At 35.6% G+C, this 21,575-nt stretch overlaps 1 protein-coding gene across 9 annotated transcripts in view; it reads left to right on the top strand.

Moving 5' to 3' along the window:
• Lrriq1 (leucine rich repeats and IQ motif containing 1) overlaps window positions 1-21,575 on the top strand; it is a 200,863-nt gene that overhangs the window by 150,363 nt on the left and 28,925 nt on the right. The window lies entirely within an intron of this gene.

The following is a 21,575-nucleotide window of genomic DNA, read 5'->3' as shown; positions in this document are numbered from 1 at the left end:
CCACCTCTGTTAGTTGGAAGCTGAGAGGATCCGGTCCCTGCTGCCAGGCAGCTCCCCTGGGACTCTCTATACTTGTACAAATTAATAGCATTTCTATACATTAACAAACTACAGAGTTATCTTAGGAACACTCCCGTTCATATTAGCCTTAAAGAAAATAAATGTCTGGTAATAAACAAAATCAAAAAGGGGGTAAAGGACCTCTACAATGGAAATTTTAAGTTTCCAGAAAAGAGATTAAGACACTAGAAAATGGAAAGATATCTGTGTACATGGGATGGTATAATTACTAACAAAATAATTACCACTTCACCAAAAGCTATATACAATGAAAATGCCATCCCAATCAAAATCCATCCTCATTTCCTTCTTTACAGAAACAGAAAATAATATACTAAACTTCAGTGGAACCATAAAAATCTCTGGTTAGTCAAAAGCATTCTAAAACAAAAGAAAATGATTGGGGAGTTTACAATTCTAAATCTCAACAGGCATACAGACCCATAGTAATAAAAGCAATATGGTATTGGAAGAAGAAGGGGAGGAAGAGGAAAGAGGAGAGGAAGAAGAAGAGGAGGAGGAGGAAGAGGCAGAGGAGGAGACATATAGGCCTATGGAACCAAAGACCCAAATGTGAGCACCATAACATCAGAGCTTTAATATCTGACAAAGATATCAGAAAAATATGCTAAAGAAAAGAAACCATCTTCAGCAAATATTTCTGGGAAAATTGAATGTCCTCATACAGAAAAATGATACTACTCTCATATAACTATCAGTTTATACAAAAGCTATCTCCAAATGGATCAAAGAACTTAACATGAAACCTGAAACAATAAAATTGCTAGAAGAAAACAAATACAGTATTCTTCATGATACAGGTGTAAGAAAGGAGTTTCTGAATAAGATTCCACTTCATAAGGCCAACAGTTGGCAAGTGTTTCTCTAAAGCTAAAGAAAGAATCAGTTAGCTAACAAGGAAGTCCACAGAGTGTCAGTGAACTTTAGGTAGGAATATGTCTGACAGAAGAAAATATAAAAGAACTAAAAAAAAGTCTCAAAAAAAAAGTGAGAATAGGAAAGGAAAAGAAACAAAGAGAAAGAAAATATGTACCCACTCAAAAAGAATATTCCTGAATCAGAGAGAGCTCTCAAAAGAAGAAAAAGATAGTAACCTTTAGTTTTTATACAACTCAAAAGACTTCATATATCTCTACAATACTCAAGATGTGTATATTTCTTGTTTCATAATTGATGAAATTAAAATTTAAAGTACTAATGGATGTGCAGCTTCACAGCTACATTCCTTATCCACCATACCAACCTATATTAAATTTAGGCCATTCAAATCTTTCTAATAATATAGTGATATCTTTTTACCTTCTCAAATATATTAGAGGCCAACTCCAGTTGCCATTTCTTCCACACAGAGAACATCAGTAATGTAATTTTCCTTGACTTTAGGGGAGATAATAATATGTATATACAAGGGCCTCAAAATGTTGAGAATGGGAAAGTTCAAGTGCTGAAATATTCCTGACCAAAAAAAGATGCTATGAATTTTATGTTTTGGAGAAGTTAATATAAACATAAAAGGTTTTGAGCGAAAGACTGCTGAAGCATTTTATTTTGAAGCAGTAATGAAAACCATTACAATACATTTTTCAAAGAAACAAATGAATATAAATTTTTAAATATGTTTAATATGTAAATTTAAATAATATGAACCTAATCATATACCACACATGTGGCTAAAATATATAGTTATCATTTTTGACAAATAAATTATTATAGAGAAAAAGATACCATAAGTAATAGCCAACAGAAAGAAATAACATCAGAAAAATGAACAAATAAATATTACAACTACAAGTTATATATAGACACAAGTAATAACAGCTGTATCGTTCCATTAATGAACAAGCACTATCTTAGAAATATTGGCACATTCCAGAGACTGCCCAACCTGGGGATCCATCCCATATACAACCACAAAACCTGAATGCTATTGTGGATGCTGGAAAGTGCTTGCTGATGGAAGCCTGATATGGCTGTCTCCTGAGAGTCTCTGCCAGAGCCTGACAAATAAAGAGGCTGATGCTCAAAGCCAACCGTTAGATAGAGCACAGGGGTCCCTGATGGACTAAAGGAGCTGAGGGGGCTTGCAGCCCCATGGAGGGAGCAACAGTGTTAACAGTTCAGATGCCCTGGAGCTCCCAGGGAGTGGACTACCAACCAAAGAATACACATGGAGAGACCCATGGTGCTGGCCGCATATGTGGCAGAGGATGGCCTTGTTGAACATCTGTGAGAGGAGAAGTCCTTGGGCCTGAGGGTGTTCAATACCCCAGTATAGGGGAATGCCAGGGCAGGAAGCCAGGAGGGGATGGGTGGGTGGGTTAACATCCTCATAGATGCAGGGGAGAGGGATGGGATAGAGAGTTTCTGAAGAGGATACTTGGAAAGGGAAAAATATTTGAAATGTAAATAAAGAAAATATCCAATTAAAAAAAAAGAAATATTGGGACATGAAAGAATATTTGATGAAGAACCAAGTACAGATTTTAGAAATGCAAATCATACAAGTGACATTAAAATCTTATCTTCTAGCTGTAACCCCACAACAAGCAGAAGTGACAAATGAGATTTGTAAACATGAGAGAACACATTCAAAACCAGTGCAAAGGATTGAAAGCCCAAGAAAAATACAGAAAGAATGCAAAGACGGTCTCAATCAGTGGTTCTCAACCTGTGGGTCAACCCTTTGGAAGTTGAATGATCTTTTGACAAGGGTCACCTAAGACTCTTGGCAAACACAGATATTTGCATTACAATTCATTACAGAAACACAATTTATGAAGTAGTTATAGAAATAATTTTATGGTTGGGGGGTTATCACTACATGAGATACTTTATTAAAAGGAGGTTGCGTTAGGAAGGCTGATAAAGACTGGTCTAAATTCTGGCTAATTCAAGCCCCAGGTAAAGAAGCAGCTAAGTAAAACACAACACAGTGATAAATGAAAATTATCTTGAACTGCATGAAAACAAATCCATAATGTTGAATCCTATATAGGATGTATTTGTAAAGAAACCCATAGCTGGTGCATCAACCATACCTCAGAAGAATAGGACATTTAGAAAAATAATAAGTTTTATAGCCAGAATTATCCGGATAAGACTGCAAGAAGTGTATGTTTCCTACTTCAAAGCGGATGAAGTTATGCTTGAAGTACAAAAATTTCTGCTTCGCAGAACCTGTCACCTTTAAATAGCATGTAGTGGGACTGAAAGTTTGACAGTAATCAGAAAGTTGATGTTGGAAATTGTAGCGGGAACTATTTTTAAAAATCGGCATATTCCCGTGCTATTCCCAGCTATTCTCTGCCCTGGCAACCTCGCTGCCTCCAAGGCTAGTCCCATGTAGCAACAGATTTTTTCTTGTGGATTCTGCTCACATTCCCAGCCATCCACCCCCTGTGGTCAGTGGTCTCAAATCCCAGTAACCCGGTAAATTAGAAGTTTATAATTAATCAGTCAGATTTATATATCAATAAATTCTCAATTCATAAGATGCCCACACAATAATTTCAGAGCTAATTGATAATGATACAAGCTGTCCACCTAGATCAGACAAGTTATCCCAATTATTCTATCTTTTATGATATTCATAGCTACCTGTGGCTATTTAAAGCCACGTTTAATCTGGGTCGTCTTTCCCTCCCTCCATCTTCCTTTCTCCTGTCTCTGTCTCTGAATCCCTTTTCCCCTGTCCAACCACAGGTTGCTTGTTGTATTAATAATTAAATTAATTGGACAGGGAAAATTCTGATACAGGAAATGTAGTCACCGAGCTGGAATTCTGCATCATAGAAATTTATTTCCAGTGTTAGATATTTTCAAGTAGCCCCTGCCCTGAATTCACTAGCTGATCTCTATTAAACAAAAATATTTTAAAACAGGTAAGTTAGGGAGATTGTTAGTGGTAGTGGTGATGGGGGTGAGGGGAGGTGCTGATAGTGGAAGGTGGTGACAATTAGTTAAATGGGCTGAAGACACACCGGATAGCGGGTTAACTAAGTTATCTTAAAGGATATCAAGGCATATTAACTCAGTGGTAACATCTGGCAAAGTTCGTTCTCTTTAGGGGAAAAAAAAGTATTGTTACAGAAGATATAAAACACTATGAGTAAGAAAATATTTTGGTACAATTAAACATAGGTTAATTATTTAGAAAAAAATCATGAAATTACATATATACAAAGTACAGAAAGAAATATTGATGTACAGTCAGATGGATTTAAATTTAGTCTTATATTCCCTAAGAAGAAGGAAAATTAGAGCTGAGTTTGGTGGAAAACATCCTTAACCTGGTTTTCCAGGGGAAGAGGAAGATGATCTTTGAGTTGAAGGCCAGTCTGCTACCCATACCATGTTTCAGGTTGGCTGAGGCTATATAACGGAATGATGTTTGAAAGAAGAAAAAGGAAAAAGAAAAAGAAAAAATGGTTATTTATATATTTCGTTAAGTTTAATATGTGCATTGTGATTTCTAGGATTAGAACCTATATGGATTGGTGCAACTAACCTCCACAGTAGTAAAAAAAGGAAGAAAAAGTAGTCAATACAATCTGAAGACAAGCAAAAGGACATGGTGCAAGCATGATGAATAGAAATCACAAAATGTTGGACAAATTCACATGTATCAGTTATAGAGGCCGGTTTTCCATTGCTTTGGGAATAGCGACTTAAAGTAGGAAAATTTGACTCACAGATCCTGTGGTTTCAGTCCATGGTTCCAGGGATCTGTTTAAGGGGCCTGGGAAAAGTCAATATTCATGATGGTGGCTATCTAAAAGCAGAAAAGTTGGGAAATGTTCTGGATTCAATACCCCCTTTCAAGGCACATCTCTAATGATTTAACTCCCCTTAACTTACCACCTTATTATTATTATTATTATTATTATTATTATTATTATTATTATTATTATATTCCTTTTTATTTAATCTTTTTTTTTTTACACTCCAGATTTTATTCCCCTCCTGGTCCACCCTCCAACTCTTCAATATTCCATACCTCCTCCTCATCCCCCTGTCTCCAGGAGGATGTCACACACCCTCCCGCCTCCTACCCCACCAGATCTCTAAGCTCTCTGGGGCCTCCAGTCTCATGAGGGTTAGGTGCCTCATCTCTGACTGAACCAAGATACAGCTCCTCTGCTGTATGTGTGTTAGGAGCCTCATATCAGCTGGGGTATGCTGCCTGGTTGGTGGTCCAGTGTCTAAGAGATCCGAGGGTCCATGTTAATTGAGACTGCTGATCTTCCTACAGGGTCATCCTCTTCCTCAGCTTCTTCCAGCTTTTCCCTAATTCAATCACAGGGGTCAGCAGCTTCTGTCCATTGGTTGGGTGCAAATGTCTGCATCTGACTCTTTCAGCTGCTTGTTGGGTCTTCCAGAGGGCAGTCATGATAGGTCCCTTTTTGTGACTGCTCTATAGCCTCAGTAATAGTGTCAGGCCTTGGGACCTCCCCATGAGCCCACTTTGGGCCTGTCGCTGGGCCTTCTTTTCCTCAGGCTCCTCTCCATTTCCATCCCTGCAGTTCTTTCAGATGAGATCAATTATGGGTCAGAGTATTGACTTTGAGATGGCAACCCCATCCCTCACTTGATACCCTGTCTTTCTGCTGGAGGTGGCATCTACAAGCTCCCTCTCCCCACAAGAATGCCACCAGCACACACAGTATTGAGAACTGGACAAGAATCTTTCTACAGCTGAAAATTTAGGGGCATTTCAAACAATAACAGCAGTTTCTTAGGAGAGCCAACCTAGCTATAGATGGTTCAGTTAGGAAAGGGTTAAGCAGTCTAAAACACGAGGACATCATTTTTGTTAGTACAATTTCCAAATACCACAAACACTAAAGAAATTGGGCAGAACAGACTTTAGTTGAGGAAAAATAGGATTAGTCAGAATATAAGAGGTTCCTCATTGAAAGCTGCTCATTTTATTTGGGGCGAGCGCCAAAGAAGAAAAAGGGAGTATGTCTTGAAGACTATGCTTACATGTCTTCAGTGACACAGAACCATGCCTTCAAAGGCTTCTACAGTCATGAATTTTGCCCAATCATGTGGGCATGTGATTAGACTTAACTCTTGAAGTAAAAAATACATTTTTTGGTCTTTAATTATTTATGTCAGAAATATTGTCAGGGCAACTAGAAAAATAACTAATATGGAAAATACATTACTAGAGTGGAGTCATGGTCATGTCTAAACATGACTGTGTGCTCCTTAAGAGCTTGGAAGTGATTTATGATTGGGATTTGGAAGATTTTTGGAGATATAGAGAATAAAACTTAAGAATTCTGTAAGCTCAACTGAATTTGTAATTCTGCTAAGAGTTCTGGACCTCAGAATGCACAGAAAAATTCAGACAGCAAGCACTGTGGTCATGAGAGTATATATGGGAATAAATACATTGTTTAAACATTTACTAAAAGCTATTTACAATAGGTTATCAGGAAAATATGTATCTGCATCTTGTTCATGTCCTGAGACATTGGAGAAGATTTAGTTTTAAGTGATGAGTTACTTGGTCAGAGAAAACTTCACTCCTCAAGCTATGGTATACTTAGTATTGTTTTTAGGAAGAGTTGAGGTAAGAATTGGAGGTAAGACAGCAGAAAGACTAAAAACTTGGAATGTGGTTATGAAAGGCTATTTGGCTAAGGAATAAACAGATGACAATGAGATAAATGTTATAAAGAAGCCAATTATTTAGAGAGATGTCATCAGAAAAGGGGAACTGGTGTGGATGTGAGAATGACATTGGAGAGGAATATGAATTATGAAAAAGCATGTGTATGTAAATTCTATAATGACACCCATCACTTTGCATGGTAACCTTAAAATTAACAACACAACCTTGTATGTAATATATGAGAGAGAAGAGGGGAGGAATATTTAAAGATGGCATAGTATTTTAGTCAACAGGTAAGACAATAATGGAAAAATACAAAAGATATCTTGAGGAAATATCAGGAATTGACAAGACATACATCTGAAGATCCATGTTAGGGCAGAATAAGTTTATCTAATAGTCTTATCTTTGAGAAGAGATCATCTCTGAGGCACAGTGCTAGCTCTGAGCAGCAAAAAAAATATTGTTTCCACTGAGTTTCCATCATTGTACTCAACTCCAGGCATTCAGAAGCTACTGCAGCCGTGGTCCAAATATCCTGGTTAATGCTTGATCATATAACACCCCTTCACATTATTTACACAACTTAAATACAAATATATGTTGAAAATACAAAACAGTATAAGTGGTAGAAGGTTATGGATATTTAAGCCAAAGTTTTAAAAGGAAGCCTAGGAGCCCAAGCTACATGAAGCTGTATGGTTCTCTCTGCTAAGTAGTCCAACTTGAAGTGGTGCAGACCCTTTGCTATGTGCCACAGCCCAGTGAAGTTCTATCCAAACATATGAAGACAAATGACCCTGGACTAACCTCCATGAAGCCATGAAGAAAAACATGTCTTTCGTCCTCTTTGGAAGGAATTTGTCACAATGATGAGGAAAGTGACTAATGCAGTTGTAATGCACTTCATTTTGTGTGAGCTAGGATAACATACAGTGCTAACAGAAGGCGAAAATTAAAGTTGTAAAAGGAAGACAAGATTTCAACAATTATACTAGGAAGTTTAATGGAATTTCTTTCACTAATTTATAGGCTATTTCAAAGAATCAGTAAGGGTATGATTTGATAAACAAGTTAAATAAATTATGGCTGAAGGTCTTATGTAGTATACATTGATTGACTGAAAGCACATGTTATCCCAAAGCACAAAAGGATATTTCCCAAACCTGAAATGTTGTTGACTTTAAATAAGGACTGAAAATTGGCAAGTAGTGCAAAATTCTTGTGTAGTACATTTTCTGAATATAATGCTATTAAGTTATAAGTAAATAGTGCTAAACTAACAAAAATGATGCTCATTTGGTCATAGGTTTAAAAATTGTTAGAATCACATATAGAAGAAATTGTAACTATCTTTTAGAAAGCAAATTATACAATAATAAAGCATTGTTTCCTAAGATCAGTGGTTAATTTAGAGGAAAAATATCCCTTTTTTGCACCAATAAAGCATAATTAGCTTAAAATATTAATAAATTAGATGCATACTGGCAAGCCTCTTCCATGAGAAAATGAAACAGATTCAGCCGTGTGGAACGAAAGGAAGGGGAATTACAGATATTGCAATGACTTTGTGTCAATTTATTTGAAAAAAAATGTAAGAAATTAAAACAAACTTAGAAATACTGTACCAAAACCAACCCAAATCCAATTTAAAAATTAACCATATAAATAAGCTAAAAGACTTTCAATTAGACACTACATAGTCCTGAATGACCAGGAACTCACTATGTAGCCAAGGCTTACCTTGAATGCATAGAAATCATTCTGGCTCCATCTTCTCAGTGCTGAGAGTGGAGGAATGTAATACTATAACTTTAAATCACAGTAATCATAAATAAATATATAATAAATATAAATGCATAAAAACAAACTCTAAATACTATAACTTTAAATAATACATCATTTAATAAAATGTGTATAATTTCTTATGAGGGCAATATTAAAATTTTGAAAATTACAGGAGAACCTTAAATATATTTATGTATTTGGTCATAAAATATAGTCTTCTTAAGTTAACAACTTATACAATACAAATCAATTAAACTCCAACTGACAGTAATTTTTGAAATGGACAAGCAGAACCAAAGCTTAGTTTATGAAGTAAAAATTCATAATCTACTGAAATGGACTTTTAACAATGGCACAGAGAGAGAACTCATCATGTCAATATACAATTTACTAAACAATTGCAGAAATTAGGACTATAAATATACTGAAATGTGGACATTTGTTACTGTAAGATGGCTCTGTATGTCAAAGGAATTGTGAGCCAAGTTAGAAATTCCTGAATTTGTGCTTAGTTGACATTTTATTAGTGGGAGGAGATAGCTGTCTAAACCAGTGGTGCATAGGCAGGCTTCTTAAACTATTAATATTTATAGAGATATTTGTAGGAAGTAAAAGACTTTAAATTTAAAAATTTTTAAACATTTAAATATTTTTTAAAAATCATTTATCAATTCTTAGAGGATTTCATACAATGTAATTTGAATACAGTCTTCCCCTACTCACTGCTCGTCACCTTCCCCACCCTTCCCTCTCCTCCTAATCAACTTTGAGTTTCCTCATCAAGCCCATTTTGTGCTGCCCAACTGTCAGGCATATAGTGATGTGACCTAGAGGCCACCTCATTAAAGAAAACTTACTCTCCCCTTCCAGAAGCCATCAAATGTCAGTATGTCCTCAGTTAGTGGTGGAATTTCATTCCGACACTACTTCCTCTGTGCTGGGATTTTATCTGTTTTGAGCTCGTACAAGTTTTGGCACGTTGTCATAATCACTGTGTGTTCATATGTACAACTGTCCTACCAACTTTATAGCTCTACTCTTAAAACTTCTCTGAACATTAAGAGAAGGGGTATGATATATATACATATATATATACATATATATATACATATATATATACATATATATATGTGTCAAGTTAATACAAAGAGTTCCATTGACACTTATTTCTATGTTGATTAATTGGAGGTCTCTGTGTTAACAGCCATCTACTACAGGAAGCTTTTCTAGTAAGAGATGGGAAGTGATCTAATCTACCTTAATATCAACAGGTCATTAAAAGTAGTTTTAATACTCTGTCCACTGAAGAGAATAATAGTACTGGGACCTCCACTAGGGCCTATGATCTATCTAGACACAAATTCTTTTCCCCTTAACCCCAAATAAGGGTTTCAACTCATGAAGTGAATCTTAGAACCAGTCAGAAAGAGGTTGGTTACTTTCATAACATTTGTGCCACTACTTAAACAATGGAGATACCTTGCCAGGCTAGGCATGACTGGATCTCGCAGGGTCATAGCTCAGTGCTGTTCATATTCAAATTTTCTTGTCTGGTAATATTTATAACACCTTCCAATAAAATGAAAGCTAGCCAGTGGGGATGAAGCTTCCAGTGAATACAAGCTTGATTTCTCTGTGCTATGTTTCTCAATTATAAAGTGTCCTTTGTAAAAGGAACTTACTATCAAATTCTGGAGGGGAGTCAAGAGTATTATTGTGGACTATAATGCTTTGGAGTCCATGGGACCCTATTGACCAATAGTTTAAAGAGGTAACTCATTCCCAGTACTGTTTTTATTCCTAACATAATGTATTATGTTAGGGTATTAATTTTTTCCAAATTGACTTAAAGGAGCAGGTCAATGTCAATTCAATTTATAGATAATTTTTTGCATATATAAACTTGGCAAGTAGTTTATGATTTGAATGGAAAGTTGAGTGCACAAGTAACTGAAATAAAGTCTATAGAGATAAGTTCTTGTCATACATGTAAACTGTCATCTCTCACAGCTTCTAGAAATTACAGAATTGTCCGTGTGTCAAACAACAATGCTATTGATGAACTATAGTACATGCACTGAATTAAAAGCAGTGCAATAACTAAAATGAAATATAGTAGAACAGTGCCAAATACACAGTAACTCCAAAAAAATATCTAACAAAAGAAGAAAACCCACAGAACACCTCTATTTCTGTAGCAGTCAAAAGCAAACAACACAGGGCCTGGACAGATTTCCAAGAGTTTAAAAGGGCAGGCTATGCTCCTAGAGACCTGGAGTTCAGTTCCCAGGACACACGTGAGGTGGCTCACTAGCACCTGAACTCTAACTCCAGGGTATCTGATGGCTTTCTACTTTTGTAGACACTGGCATAGGTACAGACAAATAAATATAATTTAAAAATAGCTCTTACACATGCTCCATTATGTTCATAGCAGCCTTATTTATAATAGCCAGAAGCTGGAAACAACCCAGATGTCCCTCAACAGAGGAATGGATACAGAAAATGTGGTACAGTTACACAATGGAATACTACTCAGCTATTAAAAACAATTTTTGGAGGGGAAACAATGAATTCATAAAATTCTTAGGCAAATGGATGGAACTGAGTCATTGGACTGAGCACAAGGTCCCCAATGGAGGATCTAGAGAAAGGACCAAAGGAGCTGAAGGAGCTTTGTAGCTCCATAGGAGGAACAACAATATGAACTAACCAGTACCCCTCAGAGCTCCCAGGGACAAAACTACCAACCAAAGAGTACACATGGAGAGACCCATGGCTACAGCTGCATATATAGCAGAGGATGGACTTGTTGGGCATCAATGGGAGGAGAGGCCCTTTGTCCTGAGAAGGCTTGATGCTCCTATGTAGGGGAATGCTAGGACAGGGAAGCGGGAGTGGGTGGGTTGGTGAGCAGGGATAGAGGGAAGGGGATAGGGGGTTTTCGGAGGGGAAAACAGGAAAGGAGATAACATTTGAAATGCAAATAAAATATATAATAAAAAGAAAGAAAATATTTGCTCTTATAAATAGCAAACACTGCCTGGGAGGGAAAGGGCAAAAAAGAAATCAAGAAAGCTAATATTAAAAAAAAAAGGTAATATTATATACTTTAGTATAAATGTTATACTTGGGGATTTTTTTCATAAAACGTATGATTTGAAGTGTCTGTTCTAATTTTGAATTTGTCAGAGATCTCATGGACAATTTATTGCTTTTTAACTAATATAATTCTTGATTCTTTCTCTTAAGATCTCATATTCATGCTAGGTTAAATTTTTGTGTGTTCTGTAATAGTTTGAAGCTGAGAGTGACTTTTGTGTTCAGTTCATACTATCTCTATGGGCTTCCTTTACTAGTATAAACGTACATCAGAAGTCCTTAACTTGTTTCTGAACATGTGAAATCCATCAGAAAGACATTGTGAAAAATTGAGTTTAGTACATGAAATAATGATTCACCTTTTTATGAATAAAGTAATAAGAATAAAAATATCTTCCATATTCTTCAGGCTGTATCGATTCAACATATGAAATAACAGATGTTCTTTATTGTTACTTATGATGCAAGCAATATTTTAATATCTATTTAGCATCTCATATGAATGATTTTTAGTGACCAAAACACCTGGATTTAATTTAAAAAAAACATAGAAACCATTGTATAAAAATAATTAAAATAGGGGCTGGTGAGATGGCTCAGCAGGTAAGAGCACTGACTGCTCTTCCGAAGGTCCTGAGTTCAGATCCCAGCAACCACATGGTGGCTCGCAACCACCTGTAATGAGATTTGAGGTTGTCTTCTGTCTGAAGACAGCTACAGTGAATTGCAAGTGAGCCAGGCCAAAGTGAGCCAGAATGAGAGCGGGGCCTGAGTGAGCGGTGCCTGAGTGAGCAGAGTGAGAGGGGCCATCCTGAATTCAATTCCCAGCAGCCACATGATGGCTCACCGCCATCTGTACAGCTACAGTATACTCATACACATAAAAATAAATAAATAAATCTTTAAAAAATAATTAAAATATTATAATAGGCACAATGAGTTCAGTAAAAATGTATATATGTGTGCTACAGAAATATTTCTGTTACATTGTTATTCAATAGTTTATGATTATAATTTTATCAAGAAAAATTTAAATAACTTATTTAAAGCTCCTAGACTTAATGAACCAATATAGTATAATTTATTATTTTCTATTGAAATAAAACAAGTAAGAAAATTAAGTCATTAGCTTAGGTACCAATTAATAAAAACATAAATGAATAAGTGTAATTATAGATGTCTTTCTATCAAAGATCAAAAACCTGTATACATGTTTATATCAAAACCAGAAAAAATTAACTATAAAAATAAATGTCAATACTACTTATTTGGTCAATATGACTATATTATTCTGAAAACCAAGCTAATTACATCATTACTCTTGATTATTCTTTTGGGTGGGCCCTAGTTTGGATGACCTACCATATTAACACTCCCTGAGGGAATCTACGTTAGACAGAGGAATATTTTCCAAGGATAATTAAATTAAAAAAGTGAAACAGGAGAGATTCATGTCAATGGAACCCCCTTCATGGTTATTACTAAGCAATTGCTAAAAATTATTTGAAATAGCTTAAAATCAATTAGGACCATACACCCTTCTTATCTCTTGGAAATTGATTTTTCTCTGTAAAAGACATGTGAGAACCCTTACATATTATGAAAGAAAATATAGTTTTTAAAAAATATCTGTTGAAGTTTTAGAATTTTTCTAAAGAGGACTTCCTGGACAAACTTCCAGAAAAGTGTTCTCCCTATCATAGTGACTAACTCTGAAGTCTTCCCTTTGTTCCAGTAAACCTCTGGATACTTTAACTCAAACATAGTCTTTTCCTTGCAAGAGCTGTCAGGTCTGGCTTATCCCAAGCGAGTCAATGTAAAGATTGCACAAAATGAAATCCATTTTCTTTCAATATTATAGGACTATATATAATCCAGAGGTTAGTCCAGGTAGTCCTACTTAGAATAATTCTAAATCTTAATCAGATATTTTAAAATATGTATATATTTTTTCTTTCATAATGTGCAAGGGTTCTCACATGTCTTTGATAGAGAAAAATCAGTTACAAAATATACATTAGTATATTCATCATAAGAAGTATAAAAATAAGCAGAGAGATAGTAAGTCATCTATGTATCACTACACAGCCTATAGGTGAAAATACAGTTTTCTCTGTACAAGTTACTTTCTTATAAGTATAAGACAGATGAAATATAACTCCAAAACATCCCTTAAGTTACTTAGTTTTAAAATTAACTCATTATATACCACAACTCAAATCCTATGTCTATGAATCATGAAATGCTGTGCCATAGAAACTATAGGGGAAAATGTAAGCCAATAGCTACTTTGTAGTTCTAACAATGATGTCCTGTTGACACTTTTGATGGTATTATTTAGAAATAAACACACAGTAAGGATGAGGCAGGATATGTCTAAAGGCTTCATGTGTCTGGACAGAGTACTGCTGCCGATTCTCAACAGTTGACCCTAAAAATTTGTCTTTGATTTTTTAAATAAGCATTTAACAGTAAAATATTTATTTTAATAAATATGGTATAAAATAGATAGATATAGAATACATATGTGAAGTATAGAAATTTTAATCAAATATATATAAATATTTCATATATAATATGTATATATTATATATATATACATATATATATCTTGGTGCTTGGCATTCCTTAAAAGTCTTGTGTCAGGAAAATAGCTCTCCTGTCTTTCTTATCTTAACCTTGTCCCAGGCACAGTTACAAATGTTCATGAATATGTGATCTAGACCACTGAAAAAATTATTTCAATTTATGTGATTGTCAGAAAAAAAACTATGAAAGTATCTTTAAGAATACATTATACACACATGAGCAAGATGACACAGATCAGCTGATGAAGATAATATAAAAAATATGCTATATTTGGGTAGAATTAGATACTCTAGGTTTTTTTTTTGTAATTGGATAATAAACACTAAAGATTTGTTCTGCTATTTCAAAAGTATTCACTGCATCAAGCAATTCTGTTTGAAGAATAATCTTAGAAAATCCAAAAGTTTTTTTTTTTTTTTTTTTTTTTTTTTTTTTGGTTTTTCGAGACAGGGTTTCTCTGTATAGCCCTGGCTGTCCTGGAGCTCACTCTGTAGACCAGGCTGGCCTCGAACTCAGAAATCCACCTGCCTCTGCCTCCCAAGTGCTGGGATTAAAGGCGTGCGCCACCACGCCCGGCCGAAAATCCAAAAGTTATATAGCTTCACCATTACCTTTATTTGTTTATTTATCTATTTTTATTTTATATAATTTTATTATATATAAATATATCTTGTTAATTTATATTAAATGTAGAAATATAAATATATTTTATATATTTTATTTATTTAGGGATCTGGGGGGGCTTTAATAAAACTTATTTATGCTCCTTAGATAACTCATCCACCAAACAACCTAGTTTTGAGAATTAATTCAAAGTCAGAATCTCACAATTATCTTTCATTCTACTTTTTAAAATCAGTTTGGCCATAAAAATTGAAGCAATGGAGTAAATGAATGATTAATGCTGTTGTTAGCCTTTGACCTTACATATATAATTTTGGCTGCCCTCCCAAAGTTTCTGTTTTTAATCTTTTTACCAACAGTCATGTTCTTTATTCACTAAGTCATTTTTTTCCCTTAGTGAACCAGTTCATGTATACTTAAATATGTCTTTAAAGAATAGTGATGTTGCTGTCACATTCAAATGGCTCTGAGAGAGTTATTGGTTTTCTGCCAGTGCTGTCTGTGTTCCAGCCGCAGATTGCTTGGTTAAGGAAGAAGCTGTAAACAGCCTATCAACAAGTATTTATATAGATGTTAATGAAACTCAAATTCTCTTAGTGTATTTATGCCAAATTCCACTTTCGGTTGTCTTTATTTGTGAGGTATGAGGTAATAATTTCTTCGGTAAACATATCCAAACCATTTCTACTTTATAAAGAATTTTTTAGTATTTCCAGCATGAACTACATAGAATCAACCATTTATCAGAATGACTTGAAATATTTCACAGCACAAGAAGAAGCATTTTGTGTAGCCACAACAACGTCCTCCAAAAGCTTTTGGTAAACAGATGAACTCATCTCTGCTCATGAAACCAAGACCAGTTCAAAATTATATTACGGAGAAAAGCCATTAGAGAGAAAGGAAACGGTCATGGGAAAGTTACCATGTGAAATAAAATATAACTACTTAGTTTATTTCTCTGTGCCCTAAATGATAATTGAATCTTAATTTCCCTCAGTATAGGATATTATGCAGAAAATTTAGAAATTGATTTATTTGAAGCATATGGATTTAATGAGCACCTTTTATTGCCCTATATGAAGAAAAGAATAATATTTCCATGAATTTTTAAATTACTTCATTTCTTCGGTGAACTTCTTAAATAAAAGTGTTCTCCTCTACATTATGTACACTGTGGGCCTATGAAATGGTCATCCTTTTGGCTCTATGTTTTGATTTGCCAGTATTAGTTGTCTTTTTTTTTTACTTCTAAGGTAATTCTGACATTCAGAGTTAAGGATCCTTCCTAATCTAGTAACTAAGTTAATCATGTTTAGACACAAATTATCTTCTGTAACCCTCCAGCTTGTCTACACACTAAAAACCTTTGCATTTTACCTCAGATCTTTTTAAGAACAGAAAGAACAATTGAGGCAGATGCTCCTTTTTCACCGATATTTACTGAGCCTCATACTATGCATTATGCATACCAGGCATCATACTATGCATTAGTATTATCAAGCACTTATATTATAAGAGGCAAAACATATAAAGAACAGGAAGTTATAATATGGCATAGGAAAAGTGTCCTGGAGTAGTTCTTGGGTCCTCTAAAATGACTGCTCTAAGGTCAAGAATTGGTAAATGGGACCTCATAAAATTACAAAGCTTCTGTAAGGCAAAGGACACTGTCAACAGGACAAAACAGCAACCAACAGATTGGGAAAATATCTTTACCAATCCTATATGCAATAGAGGGTTAATATCCAATATATACAAAGAACTCAAGAACTTAGACACCCGAGAACTAAATAACCCTATTAAAAAATGGGGTACAGAGCTAAACAAAGAATTCTCAACTGAGGAATACCAAATGCCTGAGAAGCATCTAAAGAGATGTTCAACATCCTTAGTCATTAGGGCAATGCAAATCAAAACAACCTTGAGATTCCACCAGTCAGAATGGATAAGATCAAAAACTCAGGTGACAGCAGATGCTGGAGAGGTTGTGGAGAAAGAGGAACACTCCTTCTTTGCTGGTGGAATTGCAAGATGGTACAACCACTCTGGAAATCAGTTTGGCAGTTCCTCTGGAAATTGGACATAGTACTACCAGAGGACCCAGCTATACCACTCCTAGGCATATACTCAGAAGATGCTCTAACATATAATAAGGACATATGCTCCACTATGTTCATAGCAGCCTTATTTATAATAGCCAGAAACTGGAAACAACCCAAATGTCCCTCAACAGAGGAATGGATACAGAAAATGTGGTACATTTACACAATGGAGTACTACTCAGCTATTAAAAACAATGAATTTATGACATTCTTAGGGAAATGGATGGATTTGGTCAGTGTCTTATCACAGCAACAGAAGCCAAACTAGGATACCACAGAATGAGACATTACTGAGATTGGCCTGGTCGTGCATTTTCATGAATGGATTATAGAAGGATTTTAGAGTATGCAGCTGGAAAAGCCATTGAGTGTTTAGAGTTTAATAAGCTCCTGTGGGAACTTGGAGGATAATGCTCACAGATGGCTCACTGTAGGGAGTTTGTCTTATGAAGTCTCAGACTGAAGGCTATAAGGGATGCTCGTGGGACATATTTGAGTTAACAACCTCTGGTTTCTGGTCAGTTGGGGCTGAAGAAATAGTAGTGATTAAGAAACAAGAACTGAAGTGAAACTTGTTTACTGAGACAACTGATTATAGTTAAGAAGGTGTCTTTCCCACATGTTACTGATTTTGACAGCATGGAGAGATCATGGCTGAAATTAACATTGTCTATCAGGATTGGAGTCCTGGAAGGCAGGTCATTGATGAAAGTGTATCCTTATTTGCAATAGAGAACCCCAGGAAGTTGGAGATGCCAGGAGAGTGGGAACATCACCTATAAAAGAACAGGCATAAAGTTAGCATGAGCCTAAACAAAATGGTGACTGAGCTGTTATTAGAAGAGAAGTAGAACTTCCCAAGCCTTTTAGTGGCCAGAAGATCACGACTGAGCTCCAGACATTGGACAGTGAGCTATTATCACTGTTTGAATTTTGTTTTGCTTTGATCTAGTTATAGTTGTGCCTGGTTCTTCTCTCTTGAAAAAAGATTTAGGAACTTACTATTTTTTATAGAATCCCATAGTTGAAAGATATACTTTTTAAAGATGTTGGCTACTTTTTTTTAAAGTGCTTTTATTGTATTTGAATTTTTATGGGCTATGGAACTTTTAAGGTTATATTGTGTTTTATGACATTAAAATGATATATTGAATATTAAAAAGAAAGGCATGTTATAGTTTAATAGTGACAAGTTTAGGTGTAAAGCTGACAATATGTAAATTGTGCTATTGTTTGGTCAACTTCATACAAGTTAGAGTCATGTGGAAAAAGGTAAGGAACCTCATCTGAAACAATGCTTCAGTCATATTCGCATGCAAGCATTTTCATGATGAATGCTTGATAAGCAAATGCCTTGGCCACTGTTGGCAGAACCACATTTGAACATATGATCCTAGGTTGCATAAGCAAATAATATGAATGAGAAATGAGAAGAAAACCAATAATTATCATTCCTATAGATCTCTGATTCATTTTCTCTCTCCAGAGTTTGATTTTGGTTGAGTTCCCCCCACACACTCCTTCCTTTCCCCCCACCCCCACCCCCAGGCTTCCTTCAGTAATGGATAATGATCAGGATGCATAAGCCTAATAAATGCTTTCCTTCCCACGTTGTTTTGGTTCACATTATATCACAGTGGTAGGATCGAAAATAGGACAAGGGGTCTGCTTATGTCTTGGTGAATCAGGATGCAGAAGCTAGAGTTTAACACAAGCCTGGGATGTACCTTCAAAGGTTCACCCATAATGGCTTAATTCTATCTAACCATGCCCTAAGGCCTTCACAGTCTCCCAATACTGCACAGCCAACTGATGACCAAATGTTCAAACCACACCAACACCTAACCTGATTTAAATATAAAGCACAGTGTTAAAATTTCAGATAGTTTACTCTGGAGTATACTTTTAACAAACAGATGTGAGGACTTGAAGTAGAAATGCCATTAGGGAAGAGAAAGCATGCAGACCAAGCTAGGTAACTATTGTGTGTCTGGTGGATTATGGTAAGAATTTAAAAGATGCCTCACAAGACCTAAAGCAAGACTCATCTATGCTATTTAAAAAACACTTTGGATATGATTCAAAGGCAGGTGAGAAACAAGATTTTCAATTTTGGATTTGAAGATGTAGAATGGATTGTTTCTAAGAGATGTGTTACCTTTTCATCACAGTGATAAACAATTCAGCTAAAAGAAGGAAAGATTCATTTGGGCTCACAATTTTATAGCCTGCATTTTATGGAGTTTGTTGTTTCATGCCAAAGGGAAAGGCAAAGGATCATAGTGGGGAGGATATGCAAAAAAAAAAAAAAAAATAGTTGCTCACCTGAAAGTGAATGCAAAACAAAGCTCCTTTCCTGCAAGTGAGAGGGGGACAGGTAGAGGGAGGGGCTGGGGGAGGGAGAGGGAGAGAAAAGAGAAAGGGAGGGAGAGAGAGAGGAGAGGAGAGAGACAGAGAGAGAAACAAAGACAAAATATACCTTCAAAGGCTTCCCAGCTCCCCCAGCTCTCCATTTCCACTGCCTCCATTGCCCCCTTAGTCATTGCGCTACCTATAGATTTGTGCATTGGTAAAATTTGAGCCCCAGTACTACTTCACTCCAATCTCAAGGATGCAGCATTGGAGAATACTTGAGCCCTTGAAGGCATTACAGATTCAAACCACACAGAAGTGGTTTACCTAACAAGGAGATAAACACGGTGATTCAAGAATTTAAACAAAGTCACTTTACGTGGACAGTATAATTAAGATCTTGGGGGCCAGTATCAGCATTATACTACATAGCCAAAGACAAAAGCAACAGTAAGATAGTGCTCAGGGGATCTTCCAGAGAAGAATATGATCTGAGATCAAATATACTGGCAAGAAATAAATCCTCAAATGTGACTCTCTTGTATGGTTTCAAAAGAAGAGAAAAACATGCAAGTGTAATGAAACAAAATCTAGAGACAATATTAAACTTATATTGTTAAGGTAAACTCACTATACTTTATGTGTTATTAGTAACAAGGACAGAGTAGCCAGGGATGATTGCAGATTTCTGGTTTAGGTAACTTGGAAGTTCAAGAGCAAAATTAGACTTGATAATGGTGATAACGATGATGATGATGATGATGATGACGACGACGACGATGACGACGACGACGATGATGATGATGATGATGAGATGGTGAATACAAGAAATGCCTCTGAAGTTCAGCAGACAATATAAAATATTTTTAGGAGTGAGATTGAAGTTATCTATTCCAAGCTGCCCAATTTATTAGCCCTTTGAGATAAAAAACTATGTCTATTCTGTCATTATCAGAAGCCAGCATATGCTGAAGCATATGGTAACAAATTCAGCTATCTGTGTAGACCCCAGCAAACCAACATCTAAAAGAAAAATCTATTAAATAGCCTAAGGGTTGTAATCAAAAAATCTGAAAAAAAAATTTGTCTGTGTAACTTAATAGTGAAGTTAATGGCGATAATAAGTGGAATATGTTTGTAAGATAAGAAAATTTAAAGCATTGTATTTGCTAGGAGTTGGCAGAGTCATTCTCACTCTGTGTAGCACAGGATAGCTTGAAATTTATACCGATCCTGTTGCCTTACTCTCTAAAATGATGGGAATATAAGAATGAGCCACCACATCCATCTTAAGTTTAGGACATAACATTTACAAATTATTTTTTGCTTTGCTATACTAGAAACTGAGGGGCAGGCTCTATGCATGCTAAGAAAGCTCTCCACTACATAACTAAACGTCCAGCCCTCAAACCCTATTAAGTCCAATTTCAATTTAGCAAAATAAGATTGGAGTAAGTTACAAAAGAATAGAAAATGATAAAATAAAGACAGAATAAATGAAAGGGTTTTGTTGTAGAAGACATCACTGAAAGTGGATATTTTAGAATCAGGTGGATGCATCTGAAGAAAGAAGAACTTAGACATTAGAGAAAAAATGCACTTTTCTTTTAGATTTTCCTAAATATTGGCTCTAACATCTTGTTATGAAAATCAGCATCCTTTCACTGACCTATACAGGAAAGACAGATGTAAGATGTTCATAAACATTATATTCAGCATTATGCATGCCACATTTTATGTGTACACAGTGTATTGTATGCATTTTCTATGATCTTTAAGATATATTTCATTTTCCAAAGAACTTGCAAATATTCTGATTTCTAGGTCCAATAGTAAATAATGGAATGTCTCAAATTAATGACTTGACATTTTACTTTCTTCTACTTATTTGTTCTTTTATTTTTTTAATGAACAGTCCCTTGTCCCGGTTTGCCTGACATTGATCAGGAGCCCATAGGCACCTTGACTTGCAATGTTGTGTCAGCTCTTCTAAATGCTGTGATCACATCTGCACCTGGAAAAGTTGGCATTTTTAACAACCAGATGTTGCAGTTTTATATTTTTGTGAGTTTAGTTACTGTGAATTGATATTAGAAACACACAGCCTATTGAGCTCACAATGCTAGCAAGCCCTTAGTAGCTAATGTGGGCTCCAAGAAAGAGGCAAAGTAAGAGAGTAAGCCCATGGTACTAATCAATGGTGCACAACACCTGCTTGTTGGTTTAATTCTAAATTGCATGACACTGACATATCAGACATATCTGTCATGTTCTCTCTCTCTCTCTCTCTCTCTCTCTCTCTCTCTCTCTCT

The sequence above is a fragment of the Mastomys coucha genome, unplaced genomic scaffold (genome assembly GCF_008632895.1).
Source record: "Mastomys coucha isolate ucsf_1 unplaced genomic scaffold, UCSF_Mcou_1 pScaffold4, whole genome shotgun sequence".
NCBI classification, from domain to species: Eukaryota; Metazoa; Chordata; class Mammalia; order Rodentia; family Muridae; genus Mastomys; species Mastomys coucha.
The sequence above is the reverse complement of the archived record's forward strand: the minus strand, read 5'-3'. Positions and strand labels throughout refer to the sequence as shown.